Here is an 18,612-nt window from a genome sequence, read left to right on the forward strand (position 1 = left end):
CATTTTTCTGATACTCTTCCATTTCTACTGCCGCCATCTGCTCATCGGCAATCTTCGAGCCCTTTTGGAGGCACTCTTCTGCCATTTGCCGATTCCCTGTGACTATGATCACGCCCCTAGGGCCAGGGATCTTCAACTTGAGGTACACATAACATGGGCGAGCCATGAAACGAGCATATGCAGTCCTGCCCAAAATAGCATGATAGGCAGTGTGAAAATCCACCACCTCAAACGTCAACTTTTCCTTATGGTAATTCTTGGAATCATCGAAAAACCACATCCAGAGTGATCTGACCGAGTGAATCGGCTTTATTTCCTGGGATGACTCAGTGGAATCTCATGTTGCTCTCATTGATCTTGGACACCGGAATGCCCATCCCTCGGAGGGTCTTAGTGTACAAAATGTTCAAACCACTGCCACCATCCATCAGAACCTTGGTCAGTCAGGTGCCCCCAACGATTGCGTCGACCACCAACGCTTGCCGCCCAGGGGTAGCAACGTGCACTGGGTGATCGGACTGGTCGAATGTAATGGGAGTCTTCGACCACTTTAAATATGTCGTAGTTGCCGGAGCAACCATGTTCACTTCCCGATTAATAACTTTGAGACGACTTTTGCTCTCGATGTCAGCAAAAATCACTAGAGTGGCATTGACATTCGGATAACCTTCATCCTCCTCTTTGTCTTCCTACTTATCAGATTCCTTGTCCTTTTCACTGGGCTGACCCTCTCGGAAGCTCTGAATCAGGAGTCGACATTGTCGAATGGTATGCTTGGGGATAATTAAGTTACCCTCTGCATCTGTTATGGTGTGTATGTGGCATGGAAAATCAAGAACACCATTTCCTGATTGATCTTTCACTTCTTTGGGGACCAACGGCCCTTTGGGCTTCCCCTTGAACTTCCCTTGGTTCACAACTGCAGCTTCAGCAGGACCTGCAGTTTCAGCCTTGCGCTTCTGCTTTCGACTGGAATTTCCTCCTCCGGTGTCCTGGGCGACTGGATTATTCTTGCCACTTCAGAATCGGTCTTCCTCTTTGTGGTTAGTGTACCGAGTGGCTATTTCCATCATTGGGGCTAGGGTCATGTCTCCTATCCGACCGAACTTCAGTTAAGCTCTCTGTACCGAACGCCCTCTTTGAAGGCGCAAACTGCTTGGTGCTGCGACACGTTTTCCACTATGTGATGAAGGGTAGTCCATCTCTGAATGTAATCTCTCAAGGTCTCATTCAACTTCTGGATACAATGATGTAACTCAGTCAGCCCAGTAGGTCACTTACAAGTGCCCTCGAATGTTTTGATAAACACTCAGGCCAACTCCTCCCAACTGAAAATACTGCCAGGGGCCAACTGATTCAACCAAGCTCTGGCCGATCCTTCAAGCATCAGGGGGAGGTGCTTCATGGCTACATCATCGTTGCCGCCGCCAATCTACACTGCTACTCGGTAATCTTCTAACCAAGTATCGGGCTTCAGTTCACCGGTGAACTTGCTCACGCCCGTCGCCAATTTGAAGTTGGGCGGGATCTCTGCAGCTCGGATAGCTGTGCTAAAACACTCGGGACCAGAAACATGCACTCGGCTTCCACTCGGGTGGTGAACGTCTTGTCCCTCTCTGTGTTCTCGACCTCGGTCAACTAGATTTGCACAAGAAGAGATCTCGCATCAAACCCAGGTTCTCTTGGGTCGACCGGGGCTCTCCGCTCGTCACCATACGGGCGCCTCTCATCATACCGTTGGGGCGCGTACGAACCGCCCCTCGAGGGAGGTGTTGGCACTCAGCGATGGTCATCACGGCTGAATTGATGATCATAATGTCCATGGCGCCGACCCAGGTGCTGATCCTGGCGGTGTCCACGATCCTCACGCCGCGGAGGCGATCTTGGACTATGGGCCGACTGAACTGTGTCTGAGATCACAGATCTGCTATGGATCCTGTTGTGCGACTGAGAAACAACAGAGTTTTGTTCCCCCACTGCCCGGAGCAGCGCTCGGATCTGCAACAAACCTTTCACAGCCTCTGAACGGGATGGCTGAATCGACTCTGCTATACGGGTTGCAGCTGCAAGATTCTAGATCGGTGTACGATATACATGAGGTTCAGGCAGAAACAATTGTCGATGTCGTCGACTGGATTCAAGGATCTGGCGACGGGCGCGCTTGTCAAGTGAATAGTGGAGATTCTCCAGTCGCACGCGCTCAGCCAAGGTGGCTAGGCGCACGGCCTCCAAGGCCCGAGCCTCGGAGGTCTCCCCAATGATGGGGGTGTGGAGCGCCTCCACATTGTGGCGATGCAGCTCATCCCGCTGCTCCGAAGTGAGGGCTTCAGGATGATATTCATTGTGACCACGTGACGGGCTGCCACCGCCATCACCACCGCCACTGCGATGGAATCCAGGAGGGCTGCGCGGCGTGTCGGCCATGAGGACTTCCGCCGCAGGGTCGCTGCTCCCGCACTTAGAAAGAGTCTCCACGGAACCAGTCGATAGGTCGAATATTCTGTAGAGAGATTCGTTGGGCTCAATTGCCGCGAGTGGAGGGGTGGCTGACTGGCGGGCACCGCATGCTTCACACAACGCCGAAGCCGCGATCGGCCAGATCTTTTGCAACGACGAACACCTAGAAGGGTGGACGACGCGGGAGTCGACCGATACTGGGTCGATGGCTGCCGCAAGAGGACTCCATAGGCACTCGCACAGAAGTGCGCCGCCCCGCGGATGGGAAGGGCCTTTACGTCGAGGGGGGCCTCTTGGAGCCATACAGAGTCGTCGGTGATGAAAATGAGCGCGCCGAGACGGATCTCGTGGCCCAAAGCCAAACCACCACCAGAAACCATTTTGATGGAGATCGGAAAAATTGCAACCTCATCAGAAGTCACTAAGACACCTGCCCCATGGTGGGTGCCAACTGTCATAGGGGGTATGAAGGAGGAGGCAAGATCCTAGCTACGGTGAGGTTGTGCACACAAGGTTTATGAGTTCAGGCCCTTCTCGGAGGAAGTAACAGCCCTACATCTCGATGCTCGGAGGCTAGTCGACTGGATTATGCGTGAGAGTTATAGGGGGTGCGAACCCTTGTTCTAGAGGAGGGGGTGGCTTATATAGAGTGCGCCAGGACCTCAGCCATCCCATGTTACACAGGGTTCAATATACATTAAGACAGGGCGTTACTGGTAACACCATCTATAAAGAGCTATAAATGATCTTTAACACTACAGAGTGAATGCTTGTCTGTTGCCATCCTGAGTGACTTTAGACCTTCTACTCTCCGAGTGATTCTTCATGTGGTCGAATGACTGTATACTGATCGAGTGGAATTGGAGTATCCGAGTGATATATTTGGTCAAGTGGGTTGTACTCGAATGCTGACTTCAGTCGGTATCTTCTGTTGATTCTTGAATGTACTTGACTTTAGGGTAGTGTCCTTGGGTAAGGTGTCTAGGACATGCCTATGACCCTACCCTAGGTACATGCGATCGTCATACAAAACTGACGAAACTAACATGATCCACAAATTAAGAAACATAGAGCATAGAACACATGATCCACAAATTTAAGCAAATTCTAGAGCACATGATCCGCAAATTTAACCAAATCCTAGAGCACATGACACCACACTAATAACATCTTTAACGAGTGATGACCAACAAGTAATCAAATCCTAGAGCAACTATACAAAAATAAAAGGGATAAAATCCTAATGCTATCGGATTCGCCTGCTTGTTCAATGGAATCATCTGCTTCAAGTTCTGGTTCATATTCTTTAATTCCCCTTTTCAGATCTGCATCCCCAACTGTCAGAGCAGCACTTTTAGAGACCAAATTCATTGGTGCTGATGGCAGATTGAGCTCTCGGGTTGAGGATACATTGAATTGAATCCTCTTAACGTAGTCATCTAGCCATTCAAAATGTGTGCATTTCTTCACGACCTGAAACGAAAACATGAACCCTAAATCCTAGATCCAAGGAAAAAGAATTAAAAACAAATAGAAAAAGAAATCAGAGAAAAATCATGAGATCTAACCTGCCCCTCTGGCTTGTTGTCGCATTTCACGAACTCTCGCCCATAGTTTCCATTCTTGACCTCCTTCGAAGTCAACCATATCAGTGGCGCGATGCATGGGCAGTCAGGACATCGCTCGATGGGAAGTGGACCATACTGGGTCGACGAGGGATGGGAGGCTGAAGTGGAGCTCGACATATCGCCCAAAGTCGCCGGAGAAGAAGAAGTAGAGGAGTGGCTCCTCTCGTCTCCGGAGAAGAAGCAGAGGAGTGGTTCCTCTCGCCGCCGCAGAATAGGCAGCAGAAGAAAGGGGAGGCACAACCAACAAGTCTCGTGGATCGCCTCTCGCAGATCGCCCCACAATCCAGCGATGCGGAGCCGTCCATGTGATCCAACGACGCGGAGCCTACACGTAGCCTGCCCTCACAATTCCTTCTAGAAGACCACATGTGAGGGCTATCGCTTGGCGCTAGGGTATGATCAGACGACTAACGTTCGGAGCTAGGGTTAGGCGAAACCCCATAGGGTTTAGAGGGGTTTTGAGCTGGTCAATGGGGTTTCCAAGGCTTTGACCGAGCATAACTAATTTAAAGAAAAAATTATGAAACCTTCGCCGTTCGTCGTTTTATAAGACACACTAACGAGGAAAAATACTAAACTTGGTATACGGACATTTACAAAAAACCTAGCTAGCACGATCGAGGTCAAATGAGCACCCTCAATTTAAAAAAAATCAAAATATATAAAACCTGCACACATGTTGTCTTGTGTGACATGTTACCAACCAAAAATCATAAACTTTGTCTATGGACATTTTCATGAAAAAACCTTCATACATATGAGCTATCACATACAACATTTCATAGAGACCAAGGAGAGGAGGTAGGGTTCACTTCGATTTTTGAAAATTAAAAAAATTCAAAATAATCACCAAAGCTTGATTTCAAAGTGAATAAGAAGGATCTGAACTTAGTTTTCCATTTTCATATTTTAAACGTGTTTTTAATGGTTTTCTATTAAAGTATATTTTTTCAAAAAAAATGTAAAAATATGAAGACTAATTCAATAAATAGTGATACTTCGAATCTACACTATATAGGTTGAATAGGTGTTAATAAAAAATATTTGGCTCATTTAGAGTAGGTCCAAAAAAACTTGATTACAAATGGGCCTGTATACCCTAGTTTGGGAGCTCATTTGGAGCACATTTCTCATGACTACAAGTTTTACTGCGCAAAAGAGATCAGATTGATCACCTAACGTTTATAATAGTTCAGCAAACTTTGCAACTCACACCACATGGCAATGGACTTCAAGTGTTGGTTCAAATTCAAAGTTTGCCTAAAATTCAAAATTTGCCTCAGTTTTGTATTCTACCTCAAATTTCACATCAAATTACAAATTGAATTATTACACCTTACAAGTTTTCATAGTAGTTCAAATTGACGACAGAATCCTTATTACAAATCCTTAAAGCTCAAAGTTTATGACTTGCATTCAACTTCAAGTTCAAATCTTTGCCTTGCTCCTTGTGTTCTGGGATGGGTTAACCGTCTTGCTCTTGGTCTCCCTAGCTGGGATATTTTGTGCTTTTGAAAGCTTTGTCTTGTTGCTTTTGATCTTCACTTCTGGTGGCGGCGGTTTTGTTGAGCTTTGACTGAGCGAGCAAGTGATGACCAATTGACGGTCATATGTGGGTTCACTAATCCTTAAAGGAACTTCAGACAAAATAACTTCCTCCTCCCTTATAGCTTCAAAACCTTCATAAGCCATGGTTTCGAATTATGCATCAGATGATGGTTCAACCAAAGTTTCTTCCTCTCTAGGTCTTTTCTGTTCTATGCCTCTAATTATCCTAGAGCTGGGTTAAAAAGAAATAAACTTAGCCATCGATAAAAAAGAGAACAAATGCAAAAAGGGAAAGGTTTCACACATACGAAGCTGCTACTTCAGTTGCTTCATTCACCTATGCTGCTGCATTCTCCTCTAAACTTGCTGCATTCTCCTCTGATGTTGTATTCTCCCCTGCATTTGCTGCTGCCCATTGTTCCTCTTCTCCAAATGATGCATCAACTAGATTGGTACAAAGCCTAGCAATATGCCCTAGAATACCACATCTTTTGCACATACGCTATTTTCTTACACGACCCTCTTCACCAGCTCTTATCCCGTTTTCCCTTGGTCTTCCTGGTGGTCTAGTTAGTACAGGAGAATAGAGTTTGAACCCTAGGTCTACTATGTTCCATTGGTCTTTTCCCAAGAGTGCAGGCACATTTTCAGCATAAGCAGCCCTAAATTTGGCAACAGAGAAATATTTAGAGCAATACTGATCAACTTCACCATCTTCATCTCCAATAACAGTCATGAAATGTAGGGAATGTATGCATGGCTTCCCACGGATCTACCATTGCCTACAACTTCATTCCTTAGTTGCAAGGTTCACTAGATATCTCCATTCCCTATTTTCACTGTCAGTGTATGTCACCTCATCCTCGTATGTCGACGGTCGAATGCATTTCATCCTTAGTCCTCTTGCCTTGGCATGCAGTGCCTTAATCAGAGATGGGAGCATAAGATGGCCAACATATTGTGTTTCTGCAATTCTTTTACGAAGAGCCATCTTTATGAAGATCATCCGCCCGATCTTATTAAAAGCTTGCTACAACAAAAGCCCTTTTACTAACTTGAATTTTGCATTGAAATACTCAGTGAGGCTATTGGTCACATAGTCTACTTTGCAGATTTCATTGAATTTGCTTCTTGGACACACCTTTCCATGATGTTCATGCATGTATTCCTTCACCAAAGGATTGTGAGCATACAACACTCTCAAATGGTGCTCATGCTTCCTCAAGCTGCATGTGTCTGATGCTGGCCATAGGTTCTCATCATAAACTTTGCCTTTGAGTTTCTTTTTAAAGTTCTGCGCTAGGTGTCGCATACATTCCCTATGTTCCACTCGAGGGAATACAGTTTCTACTGCACTCTCTAAACCCTTGCAAGCATCTGTGTGTATAACTAAACCTGAGGGTGTACCTATAATGTTGTGCAACTACTGCAGAAACCAGACCCAACTCTCCTCGGACTCTGCCTCCAACACACCAAATGCAATTGGGAATGACCAGTTGTGTCCATCAACTTCAGAAGCTGCTGTTAGCTGGCCTCTCCATCTTCCATTCAAAGCAGTTGCATCGACAGCCAAATAGGGCCTACAACCATTCAGAAACCCCCGCCAGCAAGCCTTGAAACAAACAAAAGCCCTCTTGAAGCACTCCTACTCCACTATCTTCCCTTTTAATTTGTACTAAACTGTATGCTTGTCAATCTCTACAACACTCCCTGGACTAGCCGTCTCCACTTCAGCTTTGAAGGTGTAAAGCAACTGAAAACTCTCATTCCATGGACCATTATTCCTATCAAGAGCCCTTTCCTTAGCATAGAAAATCCTCATGTAAGTTATATTAATCTTGTACTTCTCAAATAGCTTCGCATGGAATGTTGTTGGACCAATTGTTGGTGTTTCCCTCACCCAATCCTAGTAACCTCATAGGAGTTTTCAGTGAGAATGCAATATGTAGTAACTACATTACAACAGTCCACCATCGATTCGAATACAGTTCCTGGAGTAAGCTGAGGATTCTCCCTGTTCCACTCAATTGTTGGCATGTCCTCACCATCATATTCTTGTAAAACTAAGGAATCGATGTTCTCCTTCCTCTTTTCATCGTCAGTGTCATCAAATCTAGCACGGCTGCTAGGCTCCTCTGGATATTCATCTTCCATTGCCTGTTGACTGACTCTATCTACCAGTTTAGGGAATAGAATCTCATCCTCATCATCATGTCGAGGCACTTCCTCATCAGCCTCTGCATCTACTTCTACATCAGGTGCAGAAGTGATAGGAGAAGTGGCAGAATTAGCGGCAATCGACATGTTGTGGCTTTCAGAACCACTAGGCTTACTTGGTCTCGACCTAGAAGGAGTGCGAGGACGCTCGCTATTAGCAGAGATAGATGATGTCTTAACACCCTTCCCCTTCGGGATACGTTGTTTGCATGCCTGAAGCACACCGATATGGATTTTACCGAAACGGTTGTCAGCATTCAAACTAAATAGTAATCCCAGATGCTCATCACAAGTTAATGCGACAAATCTCTGCTCGGTACTGTCGAAATATCTCAGTTCTACAGCATCGGTAGGGCTCCACGGATACTCACAACAGAGTGCCTCACGGAAATCTATGAATGAAACGCTAGTTTCTACCACTTTCGGATAGAAAAATTCAGAAATCAGATATGGTTTAGTTCCACGCAGCTCGCTGGTTTCCATTCTAACTGCCAGCCGAAAAGCAAGTGCAGGATCAACCCTATTCGATTGAAATAAAGGGCGCAGTTAGGGCGAAAATTTTCGAAAAAGTTGCATTGGTTCACGCCAACGGTGGTCAAATACAACCAAATTATGAATCTCCTAATCAATTTGAGAGGAAAACGATACTTACCTAGGTGGAATCCATGAATTATCTACCTCTGATTCGACCCAATCATCTCCATGATCGATGGGCCGGACGGGGTGCTCCCCCGACATCGCTTCCTAATCCTAGATGGGGAGAGAGGGTAGATGCAGCGGAGGTGGCACGACTGCGGCGGAGGCGGCAGAGGCGGCAAGACAGCGATGGAGGGGGTGGCGCGGAAGCAACTCGATCTAGTTCAGTTTTGTGGCCCCACTCGTCACCACTTAACGGTCAAAATGTGGACTCGGCCCTACGCGGCCCCACATAGCAGAGTTAACGATCAAGCCATTGACCTAACGGCAACGTCTGCTGTGACCAGTTTTGAGGGTTTCGGGCAAGGGAGTGGGGAAAACTGAGCAAAATTTAAGAGCGTAGGCATGAATGAGTAGAACTAAGGAACCAAGGGAACAAAAATAAAAATCCCTTTTGCCTTTCACGCGAAAAAATGGAAACATCGTGAGCTCTTCCATTCATGATATGTTGAGTGAAGTTTATTTTAAGACTCTAGCTATTGTACATCTAACATCCTCCCTTAATATCGACTATACTAAGTTAAGATTTCTCTTGAACTCTTCAAATAGCTTGACTGCGTTTAGTAAAACCATTAGCTACGTGATCTTTGGAAGGAATGAACCACATATCTAACTTCTTTTCTGCAACCCTTTCTCGTACAAAATGAAAGTCAATCTCAATGTGTTTGGTTCTACCATGAAAGACTGGGTTAGCAGAAAGATAGGTTGCTCCCAAATTGTCACACCATAGACATGTGGTATGGTGTTGCTTAATCCTCATCTCATTAAGCAATGATTCCAACCAAATAATTTCAGTTGTGGCATTTGCTAATGGCTTATACACTACTTCTGTACTTGACCTTGACACTGTGGCATGTTTTGTCGCACACCAAGAAATAAGGTTAGAACCAAAGAATACTACAAAACCTCCAGTTGCCCTTCTATCATCATTGCTCCCTGCCCAATCAGCATCATAAAAGGCACTAACAAGAGTAGAATTGGAACGTCTGAACTGAAGACCTAGACTCACAGTATGATTCACATATCATACAATCCTGTCCTATGTGTAGTAGTGGGTGCATGTAGATATCGACAAATGTTGTTAAGAGCAAAAGATATGTCTGGATGTGTAAGTGTCAAGTATTGTAGGGCTCCCACTGCACTCCTGTATTTTGTTATCTCTTTTTGCTTGAGTGACTCTCCTTCAAATGTTGACATTTTTTCTGAAGAAGACAATGGTCTAGGTGAAGGCTTACAATCCTTCACCCCCATACGAGCTAGAAGCTCAGTAGCATATTTTTCTTGCTTTAGTACTATGCCATCTTGAATCTTCTTAACTTTAGTTCCTAGGAAGAAGTGTAGATCACCAAGATCTTTCAATGCAAACTCTGAACTCAAATCATGTAGATGAGCATTAGTAGCACTTTGTGAAGAGCTTGCAACTATAATATCATCAACATATATGAGAACAAATATAATTGTTGTTAGGACCGAGAGTATATCGACCAGAGGGGGGTGAATGGGAGATTCAAAATTTCTTTCGAAAGCTTTGAAACTAATCCCAATCACAGCAGCGGAATAGAGTAACGAAGAAAATGAACTAAGTCAATCTTCTATGTCGGAGGCATATTCATCGATGAAAACATTGACAACAGTATGAAGTTGATAAATCAAAGGTTTAACTACAATGAGAGTAATTGATGTAGGGTAGGAACCCTAATCGGCCGATCTTTCACGAAAGGAGCGGATCCCGCGATGAACACAAAGAAAACGAGGGGAAAATCACAAGGGGGACACAAGAGAACACTCAAACCAACAAGTATGATCACACACGCGCTAGATCCATGAACACAAAGGGAGATACAGGATCCAAAGTCAACAACGGACGATACAAGAGGTAACCGGTCTTCTCCGTGAGGAGGTCTTGAAGTTCTTCTCCGCAAGGAGGTCTTGAATCCAAAGGGATCTTCTCCGTAGAGGCCGCGGTCTCTCTCATGGACTAGATTCGATGTGGATGAGCAATGCTCTATCTCTAAATATGAGCTAAACCAATGCTACCCTCAACTGGTGGAGGTGGAGGAGTATATATAGTCTAGGGCCACGAAGGGGTAAGTGAGGGCAAAGAGATACATGGGCTCGACCCGATACACTGTGCACAGACAGGCGTCAGACGTCCGACGGGTACCGAACGTCCGGTGGCTCACGAGGGTCCGGTCGTCCGGTACTTGTCGGACGTCCGGCATTTCGGCTCGGTTGAGGTGGCCCCGGATTTCCGGCGGCGGTCGGACGTCCGGGACTTGTCAGACGTCCGCTCATTTGGCTCGGGTGCAGGATCGCCAGTCGTCCGGTCCGGGACGGTCGTCCGGTGGGTCTTCAGGCATCGGACGTCCGGTCCCGGTCGGTCGTCCGGTGGCTGGAGCTTCTTCCGTAGCCCTTCTTCTTGTTCCTCGCGCTTGGTGTCCTCGCCTTCTTGTCCATAGGGCTGCAAGAAAAGCTCGAGGCTCGTGAGCCGCTCGAGATCGACTCGTTTTTTGACTCGACTCGAAAAGAAATAAGCTGAGTTTGAACACTTTATGTAGCTCGGCTGAGAAACGAGCCAATCTTGAGCCAATGCTGGCTCGCTCGATTTTAGCTCGATAGCTCGACAAAATATCATTATGTTAAATAATCATGCCATATATTAAACGGAAATAAGATAATTTATTACCATATATGTTGTCCATAATTTTTCTACATTTTATTTACCAAGGAACATGGAAACTTAATTAAGTGTAGAGAAGATTTAGGCCTAATTATGGCACGTGGTCGACTATGTGTTAAATATTCTATATTTGTGGCAAAGGTTCCCAACATATTCACCTTAATATTTTTGTTTTTCATCCATAGGTTTATAATTTTTACCATCTCGTTTAGCTCGAAACTAGCTCGAGATCGACTCGAGATCGTTACAAGCTGAGTATGAGTCATGTTCTACAGCTCGATCACGAGCTTCACTTAGTTTGAGCTCGCTCGAATTTTCATATAAGTTGAGTTGAGCCAACTCCAACTTGCTCGAGCTCGACTCGTTTGTAGCCCTACTTGTCCATGGGCTTCCTCTTGGTTCCTAGACATGCGTAGCACACAAGTTTGAGGTAGTAGCCTTGTCTCACTTGTGGAAAGTGAAAGTTCGGAGAGGAGCGAGTTCACCTTGTGTCCAATGATGTATAGTCGAGGTCTCATCTTATGTATCCTTGGGGCTTGGAGAGTAGTAGGAGTGTACATGGGGATGAACGTGGGATGCTCCACATCATCTCCCCCCCCCCCTTGGGAAAGATCCAACCTCGGATCGTGATCCTCATCACCATGGAAACGGTTGTCGTGGACGGACTTGTAGTTGGACGGAGTTGAAGGCATGGCACAATCCAAGTACTCCAAGATGTCTCCGGTATGTGGTACATGCAAAATGAGCAAACACGAAGTACACTTGGAAATACAATGGTTAGCACTCAAAAGGTGTCCATCAAGTAAGCATAATGTCGTCCAATGGAGTTGTTCATAGCAAGGCACAAGATGCTTGTCCAAATGATGTAAAATGACATGTAAAGCATTCATGTTGGCAAATGCAATCATTGTGCGCACAAATGTGTCATGAATGTGATCAATGCAACCTCGGTGCAAAATGATGTCATAGTGAGACGGTTTATCAAAAGCATGAACATGGTAATGGATGCTCAATATGAGTATGTGATCATGCAATTGATGGTAGGAAATATGATCATGATGTATGAATAAGCCATCAAGGAAGATCACAACAAATTTGCTAATGAAATGCACAAGCTCATATATCTTGGATGACATGGGAATACAAGATGAAACAAGGCAATCATAATGTGAATCAATCCATGCATAAGATGCAAATTTGTCATGTGTATGATATGTCCATCGAGCATGACATGTGTGAGCACAATCAACAAATATGTAGGTGTTGGTGTACCAATGCTCGATGTTGTGGCATGAGTGGATGTTCGAAGGTGCATCCAATAAGTCTGAGTACTCCTCAACTTGAAGGTCCATAGAGCCAATCTTCAATGTCGCTCCTCCATTCGTGAGATGTACCATGTAGACAACAATATGGAAACAACATTGAAAGAGTGACCCATCCAATATGCACATTTGAGGATGGCTCAAAGGGAAGGAGTTCAACTTTATGAGAATGTCGAAAATGTTGGTGTCGCGCACCATGTACGCCTTTACATGACCAAGTTGTCTCGTGACGGGATCGTCTTGTGAATCCTTCAAAATTGGAAGAACATGACAAACACTCGAAAAAACAAATGAGGTTAGCGGAAATGCAAAACCTATCATTCATGTGGTAAAATACCCAACAAGTGTATGCATCATGCTCATCATAAGAAAGGACAAGGGAGCATTTCATAGTATGGAGGCATATGACGCGAGAACAACCAAATATAATAGGCGCAATCAAGCAAGCATGCATCACAAGTAAAGTGTCCAAGTCTCCAAGATCAATAATCATAGATGCAACAATTGGAGGAAAGCGACAATGAACAAAATAATTCATGTGAGAGGCATGAACATATACGTCATCAACCCAAGAAAGCAAGTAATAATGGAACATGGGTGATGCGAAAAAGCAAGCAATCATAGCAATTAAGTGGTGTGAGCTAGTAGTGCGAAGATGCAACATACTAGAGGGAATCATAGCAAGCATGTCATGGGTGCAAATAGTGTGCATGAATAATTCACATGACATAGCACAAGCATGAAAGCAAGATATGAGAAAAATATCATCAATTTATTGGCGAGAGGCCAGATGTAAGTAGCAATGGGACATCATGACTCTCCCAACACAACAAGCATCAATAGCATGAGGCACATGATAAACATGGCAATAGCAACAAGGATCTCCACCAAGCATGCAAATACACATAGTAGTAGCATAATGTTAAATCATGGGTAGATGCAAGCAAGGGTCACAATTGCATGGCAAAAGCATAGAAGCAAGCATAGCATGCAAAGTGAACACAGTAAAATGAGCATGAAGCGACAAGCGGTATATAGCCCATAGTCGTGTGAGAGCCAAGTGAGAGAGATGCGCGTAGTCGTTGCGCGAAGAGAGCGGTGGGAAGGATAGTTCACGGGATCCCAATTTATCTTTGCTCTCAAGAGATCATTTCGTCAACTCTTGGCATTGAGAGGTTGACGAGTATACGTGAGTACCTACACAAAACAAAGACAAAGGGAAAATTGTGTGTGCGTGGTAGATGTACACATCATCCATCATGATGCGCACGTGCTTGTGTTGGTTAGCACAAAATATACAATGCTCGAATAAATAAGATGCGTGATATAGAAACATGTCATCCATCATGATAGGTTTGTTGTTATGTATATCATAATGGAGACTCAAATTGTGTAATGCATCACAAGAAATATGTAGAGCATTGTTATTCATGGAATGCATATGGTGCAAGCAATTATGAGAATCATGCAATGTATGGAATGCATCAAAATCTCCTAATATGTATGGGGAAACTATGGGGGTATCCTCATGATCATTAGTGGAAACATCACATGGAGAGTATTGACAACATCCAAAACAATGCATAGTTGTAACATTGTGATCATGGCATGGCATAGTAGATGAATTGCGCAAATCATGTAAAGGAAGCATGGCAATGCCATCACATGAACAAAAGCCAATGACCATCATCTCGTCATCTATGCCATAAGTGCAAATGGGATTTATTGTAATGGGGCATGCATAGTTACTATGTTGAGATTGAAATGATGCAATATGGGAGATCTCACTCATAGCATATGACAAGGTTAATGGATTGTCAAACATGATGTGACCAAAAGAATTTTCACAAGATATCCTATGGAGCATAGCATCACAACTAGGAAAATCAACATGCTCATCATCATATTTATCATAAATAGGTAAGTCATGACATGAAGAATTCGCACTAGCATGAAGCATGAGAATAGGTGGATCAACATCATGCAAGCAATCATTGGTGAGATAGTCCACTTGTCGGACAAGAGAAGCACCATCACCTATGTTACCTTTAGAGCGTCGCTCATGTGTTGTAGGTGAGGTGTCAAAGACCAAGTCATGGTCATCTTCATCTTGATGGAACCATGTGGGGGTGCATCTTCTTCCACCATGGCCGTCGTTGTCTCCATTAGAGGTATAGACTCGTTGAGGATAGGCGTGTCGTCATGTAGGTGACCTAGCACCAAAGAAAACACACTCGAAGTAGAGGTTAAGTTGTTAGAAAGGATAGTGGCCTCACGTGCCGTGTCAACTACCTCACTCACTAAGTGTGGTGGCTCACTCACTCCCTCTTGGATGCTCTCAAGTGTGGGGCTAGTGGTGGTCACACTCATCCTCTCATAGGAAATGCACTCAATGTCACAAATGGTGGAGTCACTCATATCACTCATGGTGGGGTGGCTCTCCTCACATGGGAATTAGGGCATCTCATCACATGTCGGTGTCGGAGAGATGTTGGTGCAAATGTCTTCATGCTCAATCATGTCGTAGTCGTAGCCATGGATGAAGGCCGAAGATGGAACATCATCACTCTCCTCTAAGACCAAAGATAAGGTCTCACATGCGGTCTCGTAGCTTGATTCGGAGTATGAGTCCAATATGGGCGTCGTCTTCATGTTGTTGAAGAGGTTTGTGCTCGTCGCCATGGTCGAAGGGGATGGCCCTAGCTCGACCGTCTTGTCGTCGTCTTGTTGTTGGAGGCCCATATGATGTGGTACCTCATAGCTCGTCTCCATGACCGAAGGGAATTTCCCATGCTCGGCCATCTTCCTTAAGGTGCTTCCAAAGATGGAAGTGTTGCCCTCACTTGTAGGTGGCCGCCTTGTACTTGATGATGTCGATGTAGGCGAACTCATGGGAAGTAGGCTAAGATGCCATACATCCGAAGGCGAAGATGCCCCGAGAACACTTGGCGAAGATGCGGAAGTGGTTGGTGCAGTCGTAGCTCCGTCTTGGTGGTGCTTGTCTCGCGGTCTTCTCTTGTGCTCATGATGTTTGGACTTGGCGTGAAGTAGGGCTTGTTGGGATTTGTGCTTTTGCGCTTGGTGAGCATCATCATAATGATGTTGGCGTTGTCGCACTTGAGCCCGTAGTAGATGTCGTTCATCGTCGTCATGCACATGTTGCTTGGAGGTGACCGTCCCTTCATGACGAGGTGGATCACGAACATGGTGGTCGCCATGGAGATGTGGATGTGGACGACTTGCGCTTGCGTCGCTTGGGCGCTCCGAAGATGATTGACTTGCTTGCCGCTGTCTTGAGGATGATGAAGAGGAAGAACGTTTGGCCAACAAAGCCCAAATCTCCTCCATCCTTGCATCTTGCTCCTCCTTGTGCGCGGAAAGCTTGTTGTCAATGTAGTCCCTTTTGCTTGCTTCGGAGTGACGAATGTCGATGGAGAGGTTCTTGATGCGCTCTCGCAATGTTGATTGTGCGCCTTGCATTTTTCGTTGTAGATCGAAGATTGACGCTTTGGTGATGTAGTTGTTCACGCCGTCGTTGTTGTGGAAGACCGGAGGTGAAATGCCTTGCCTATCCATCACAAGACCCGAGAAAATATGAGTGGGAGAAAGAGAAAAACTTATACCAAATGTACCTTGACCAATGTTGAAGATGGATCAATGATCACTCAATGATGTAACAAGGAAATAGCACAATTGGTACCAATTCTTCTAGGTTTCTCACACCTACACAAATAAGGCTTATGGTGGAGCTCGGTGAGGATAGTGGCACAAAAAATTTGATGCAAAATGTTAGCAAGAGTCAATAATGTTGGAAGAGATTCACAAATTCGCAAGTGAAACAAGTAGATCAATAGCAATGAATGGCACACGGAAACGCACACACAGATAGATAAATGGGGTCGTGCAACCAAGGACGAGCACAAAATGTGGAATCCACGGAAAACACTCGTGTTGCACAACTCAAGAGAGACGCTAGCACGATTGCTCTATAGGCGGTTACGACACTTGTGCACAACCTATAAGATGCAAAATGTATCGACTTTCTATCCCAAGTATGCTATATATATGGTTCCCGGTGTTTCTCACAAGGTGATCTTATATGCAATGTGGTATGATGCTATGGCTATTTCTTACAAGCTTCTTTGCTCTTTCTCTTTTGCTTAAAAGCTTATTTTTTTTTTGTATATGGCCACAATGCGAAATGCACAAACGAAGATAGCAATTGGGTATATACGGGAACAAAGTTGTGGTACAAGGGATGATATGATACCAATATGATATGGTATGTATGCAATGGGAGGTGTAGCTTGATGATCACTAATGTGCACAAGTAACGTTGCTGGCAATACTCAAAGGCTAGTCTCGATAGGCAAGTGACACAAAATGGGCTAGGGGTTATCAATGCAATGGCAAGGGAATATACAATGGAGGGATACCACGATACCAAGATGATATGGAGGTTACCATCCATGTCGATGATGAGTGGCGGTGATCTTGATGGAGATACCAAGATGATGGAGACTCGTCCCTAAGTAGCCGAAACACCTTAGAAAACGAAAAAAACCACGAACTCAAAATCTGAAATGTCGAATGTAAAATGGTGGTAGCAGGAATGTGGCGGCAGTTGCGGAAGCTCAATGGGATTGTGGAAATGCAATGATAGGTTTTGCAAGTAGTAAATGTGGAAATGGAGGGTAAGGTGGTGGACTATACACGATGTAGGAGTTGGAAGCACGGTCCCTAAGTAGCCAAAACACCTTAGGAGACACAACTCACAACATAAACAAAATTGGGTTAAGTCGGGCTGGAAGAAGTGTATGGTTGGTAAGCCTATGCAGAAGTGGTGGTGGTGGTTCATAAAAAAGCAACCGTCCCTAAGTAGCCTAGACACCTTAGGAGACTCAAATCACTCCTCAAGCAACCACTAATGCGATGGGGAACAAAATTGGTTAGGTTGCGGAAGTCGGCGGTGGTGTAGCGGATGATGTGGTGGAGGCCCTAGGCAAAGATGCCAAAGTTCCGAAAATTTGATGGAGTCAAATGATGTTGGTGGTCTTTTTGTGGGAAGGAGGATGTCAAGAGCTTTTCAACAAGCTAAAGAACACAAAAATCAGACTCCGGATGAATTAGTTATGGCCAAAACAAAAATCAGCCGAAGTTGATATCTACAGGTAGCGGACGTCCGGAAATGGACGGATGTCCGGTTGGGTCGGAAATCCGCAAATATCAGCTTGGGTTAGGGGTTCCGGTCGTCCGGTAAGGTCGGACATCTGGTGCTTCCTGGGTGTCCAGACATCCGGTAAAATGACGGTCGTCCGGTGGGTCTGGTCAACATGAGATGCGAGTTTCGGGACGTGATTTTGGGCGGAATTTGGGGATTTGGGGGTCAAAATAGTGGGGATTTCGTGGATGAAAGATGGGGAAACTTGGGGAGATGCTAGATCGACTTGAAACCAAGCAAATCAATGGATCAAATCCAACAAAACTTCGTCAAACCAACAATCACAAAAAAATTTGGGGCTATTTTTGGTGGGGATTTTTGAAATTGGGGAATAACACAACAAAATTAGGCTAGAAAACAACAAGGGGAAGCTCAGAAATCATGATCAACATGGCTCTGATACCAAGATGATGTAGGGCAGGAACCCTAATCGTCCGATCTTTCAAGAAAGGAGTGGATCCCGTGATGAACACGAAGAACACGAGGGGAAAATCACAAGGGGAACACAAGAGAACACTCAAACCAACAAGTATGATCACACATGCACTAGATCCATGAACACAAAGGGAAATACAAGATCCAAAGTCAACAATGGACGATACAAGAGGTAACCGATCTTCTTCGTGGGGAGGTCTTGAAGTTCTTCTCCGCAAGGAGGTCTTGAATCCAAAGGGATCTTCTCCGTAGAGGCCGTGGTCTCTCTCATGCAGTAGATCCGATGTGGATGAGCAATGCTCTATCTCTAAATATGAGCTAAACCAATGCTACCCTCAAATGGTGGAGGTGGAGGAGTATATATAGTCTAGGGCCACGAAGGGGTAAGTGAGGGCAAAGGGATACATG

The sequence above is a fragment of the Triticum dicoccoides genome, chromosome 3A, assembly GCF_002162155.2.
Source record: "Triticum dicoccoides isolate Atlit2015 ecotype Zavitan chromosome 3A, WEW_v2.0, whole genome shotgun sequence".
Taxonomy (NCBI): Eukaryota; Viridiplantae; Streptophyta; class Magnoliopsida; order Poales; family Poaceae; genus Triticum; species Triticum dicoccoides.